The sequence below is a fragment of the Piliocolobus tephrosceles genome, chromosome 6 (genome assembly GCF_002776525.5).
Source record: "Piliocolobus tephrosceles isolate RC106 chromosome 6, ASM277652v3, whole genome shotgun sequence".
In the NCBI taxonomy this organism is placed as follows: domain Eukaryota; kingdom Metazoa; phylum Chordata; class Mammalia; order Primates; family Cercopithecidae; genus Piliocolobus; species Piliocolobus tephrosceles.
In genome coordinates this window covers 128,161,373-128,166,155 of record NC_045439.1, presented here as the reverse complement: position 1 = coordinate 128,166,155, position 4,783 = coordinate 128,161,373, and positions in this window count along the sequence as shown.

Sequence of the window (4,783 nt, the reverse complement as noted above, 5' to 3'; positions counted from 1 at the left end):
GCAAGACTCCGTCTCAAAAAAAAAAAAAAATGCAACTGAAGGAAACATACTGTGCAGAAATATTTTGAAGAAAACTTCAAAAAAATGTTATTAGTCTTAGAGATATGAGAAGATATTACATCCATTAAACAAGAATAATATACCAAAAAAAAAATATTCAAAGAATGAAAAGGGCTCTTAAAAGTTCAAAACATGGCTGGGCAGAGTGGTCACACCTGTAATCCCAGCACTTAAGAGGCTGAGGCAGACAGATCACCTGAGGTCAGGAGTTTGAGACAAGGCTGGCCACAAGGGTGAGACCCCATCTCTACTAAAAATACAAAAAATTAGCTGGGGATGGTGGCATGAGCCTGTAATCTCAGCTACTTGGGAGGCTGAGGGAGGAGAATCGCTTGAACCCAGTAGGCGGAGTACAGTGAGCCAAGAAAAGAAAAAGAAAGAAATTCGTGAGAGCTGAGCATAAGCCACACTAAATGCACACTCAGGAAATATTAATATGTATCAGTCATGTTTTGAGGACATATGTTCACAAATACAAAACCTCTGGGGAGGCCGAGGCAGGTGGATCACAAGGTCGGTAGTTCAAGACCAGCCTGGCCAACACAGTGAAACCCCATCTCTACTAAAAATAGAAAAATCAGCTGAGCGTGGTGGCGGGCACCTGCAGTCCCAGCTACTTGGGAGGCTGAGGTGGGAGAATTGCTTGAACTCGGGAGGCAGAGGTTACAGTGAGCCAAGATTGCACCACCATACTCCAGCCTGGGCGACAGAGTGAGACTCTGCCTTTTCTATCTCAGAAATCCCTGGAGTCTGCCTTTGCTTGAGAAATTAGTTTATCCAGCTATACTTGATGGAAAACCCAGTGCTTCAGTAACAGAAAGAACTTTGTGGTGTAAGCCATTCTAGAATAAGTAGACAGGCTGGAGGTCTCTTCTGCGGAATGCCAGTTAGCTGTATCCTACAGACAGACCTCAAACAAAGACTCCATCCCAGGGACACAATGGCTCTGCCGAAGCTATGACTCTGGAATCAGGACACATTGGTTTTTCTATCTGGACATATTTCTCTAAGTAAACAAGTTGCTCTTCCTTAAAGTAATTGTTGTGTTGCTGTATTCCCATCACATTCCCAGGGGTGTGAAACAGTAGACTCTCCAATCTACTAGAGATGGGGCCATTTTCTCAGCAACACTTGCTTATTATATCCTGTTAAAAAATCTTTATTAAAGTATAACCTGCATATAGAAAAATGGGCAAAACATAAATGTATAACTCCATGAACAATTATGAAGTGAAAACCTATATAGCCAATATACCTATTTTTAAAAATACAACATTGTGGCTGGGCACAGTGGTTCACATCTGTAATCCCAGCACTTTGGGAGGCCAAGGGGGGCGGATCACTTAAGGTCAGAAGTTCGAGACCAGCCTGCCCAACATGGAGAAACCCCATCTCTACTAAAAATACAAAATTAGCTGACATGGTGGCGCATGCTTGTAATTCCAGCTACTCAGGAGGCTGAGGCAGGAGAATCGCTTGAACCTGGGAGGCGGAGGTTGCAGTGAGCCAAGATTGTGCCATCATGCTCCAGCCTGGGGTATAAGAGTGAAACTCTGTCTCAAAAAAAACAGATACATTGCCATCACACCAAAAGCCCCAAACAGTATCAGCTACCACTGCTATCATTACTTAAACATTGTGGTTTAATTTAGTCAATTATTGAACTTTGAAGTGTACATTTTGATGTTTTAGTATATTCACAAGATTTTGCAGCCATCACTATAATTTAATTTTAAAGAATTTTTGTCCTCTGTCAAATAACCCCTCATACCCATTCACAGTCACTTCATACTCCCCACATCCTGTCCCCAACCTAAAGACCTACATTTTATCTCCATAGATTTGCCTCTTCTGGACCCTTTGCATAAATGTAATGAGTCTTTTGTGACAAGCCTCTTTAACATAGCATAATGCTTTAAGGTTCATCCATGTTGTCAAATGTATGGATATGTCATATCTTTTTATTGCCAAATAACAGTCCATTGTGTGGCTGTACCAATATTTTATGTATTCATTCCTCAGCTGAGAGACATTTGGGTGATTTTCACTTTCTTGCTATTAACAATAATGCTGCTCTGAACATTTGTGTACAATAAAAATAAATAGCATCCTACAATTAGTATGGAAACAACAGAAATTTATTTCTCATAATTCTGGAGTCTGAGAAGTTCCATATCAAGGATCTGATAGATTCAATGTCCGGTGAGGAAATGCTTCATAAATGGTTCATAAATGGTGCTTTCTTGCTGTGTCTTCATGGTGGAAGGGGCAAGGTCTTTCTAGGGTCTTATTTATTTATTCATTCATTCATTCATTTATATTTTTGGAGATCAGGTCTTGCTCTGTCACGCAGGCTGGAGTGCAGTGGCACAATCATTGCTCACTGCAGTAGCCTTGACCTTCGGGGCTCAAGTGATCCTCCTACCTCAGCCTTCTGAGGGGCTTGGACTGCAGGTGTTTTCCACCACACCCAGCTAAGCTGGGGCCTCTTTTATAAGGACACTTATCCCATTCATGAGTGCTCCATCCTTCTGACCTAATCACCTCCTAAAGGCCCACTTCTTAATATTATCACTTTGATGATTAGGTTCCAAGATACGAATTTTGGAGGAACACAAACATTTAGACCATAGCCCTTGCTTAATGCGCTGTGGACAGGAATATACTCTGTCCCATTACAAAGAATCTAGTGAAGCTTTCTTTCTGGCCCAGCAGATGGTCAGTTTAGATTCATGCTCCATGTGTACTTGACAAGAATGTGAAATATATCACAGCTTCATAACATGTTTTCTATGTGTTAATTAGGTCAACTCTTGTTGATGTTGTTGATAACTCTTCTCTATCCTTATTGGCTTTTTGTTTGTGTGTTTGTTTTTGGTCTATTTCTTCCATCAACTATTGCGAGAGATGTGTTAGTCTTCCATTGTAGTGAATTTGTTTATTTGTCATTTTAGCTCTGTCGATATTTATTTCATTACTTCTGGATAGGTTTATATAGTAATGTAATTTATCAGGGGAACCAGCCCCCAATATTCAACATAGCCCCCAATATTTCTATTTTCCCTAAGTGTCCACCGGTCTGAGAAATAAAGAGAAAGAGCACAAAGAGAGAAAGTTTACAGCTGGGCCTCCAGGGGTGTCATCACATATTGGTAGGACCGTGATGACAACCTCAAGCCACAAAACCAGCAAGTTTTTAATTAGGGATTTTAAAAGGGGAGGGGGTGTATAAACAGGGAGTAAGTCACAAAGATCACATGCTTCAAAGGGCAATAAAGATCACAAGGCAAGGCAAAATTAGAATTACTGATGAGGGTCTATGTTCCGCTCTGCACGCATTGTCTTGATAAACATCTTAACAGGAAACAGGGTTCGAGAGCAGACAACCAGTCTGGCTAGAATTTACCAGGCTGGAATATCCCAATCCTAGTAAGCCTGAGGTTACTGCAGGAGACCAGGGAGTAGTTCAGTCCTTATCTCAACTGCATAAGACAGACGCTCCCAGAGCGGCCATCTATAGACCTACTACCCCCAGGAATGCATTCTTTCCCCAGGGTTATTCCTTAATGGGAAAAGAATTCAGCGATATTTCTCCTTCTTGCTTTCTGCAAGAAGAAAAGTATAGCTCTATTCTGCCCGACCCCACAGGCAGTCACACCTTATGGTTATCTTCCCTTGTTCCCTGAAAATTGCTGTTATTCTGTTCTTTTTCAGGGTGCACTGACTTCATGTTGTTCAAACACACGTTTTACAATCCATTTGTACAATAGTGGTCCCGAGGTGACAAACATTCTCAGCTTACAAAGATAACAGGATTAAGAGATTAAAGTAAAGACAGGCATAAGAAATTATAAGACTATTGATTGAGAAAGTGATAAATGTCCATGAAATCTTCACAATTTATGTTCAGAGATTGCAGTACAGACAGATGTAAGAAATTATAAAAGTATTAATTTTGGGAACTGATAAGTGTCCATGAAATCTTCACAATTTATATTCTTCTGCCTCAGCTCCAGCCAGTCCCTCCATTTGGGGTCTCTGACTTTTGGCAACAGTAATTCACATGCTTTTAGTTTCAACCATTCTAAGCCCTTATCTCTGCAGTATATCCCTTGTAAACAGCTGACAGTAAGACCCAGCCTGCATCTGTTTTCCCCTTCTTCCTTGAATATAAACGTAGAAAGCTGGGCTTTCTTTTGAGAGCTTGGGAGATTTTTGTCTCAACTCAAAGAGACTAGAGGATGACCCATCTATTTTTAATTAGTTTTAAACTCAGCTTTTTTACTTTCTGTAGGGTTTCAGAATTTGGCAAAGGTCTCAAGGCTCAAGCTGGTTGTCTGTAGCCTTTCAAACCCCCAGTTTTATCACCACATATGAGGTATGGATCCAAGTTTATTTTGTTTTTTTTGTTTTTTTTGCATGTGGATATTCAATTGTTCCAGCACCATTTGTTGAACTTTAAACATGCATTTAAAGGTGTGTATACATGCTGATTTGTCAAAGAGATAGACTGGGCTAGTTATTTACCTATATTTCTCAACTCTAAATCTTCCTTCTAAATCCTGCTCTGTGCTGCTGGGGCTGAGGCTCTACAAACTCTATGTCCTAGACTCCCTTGCCAGTTGGCTTTCTGTTACATCTGCAAATAAGAACTGTTAATAAGGGACTGCTGTTGGGAGAAAAGCTGAGAATTGGGAGAGAAGTTGAGGCAGGGCTTGGAACA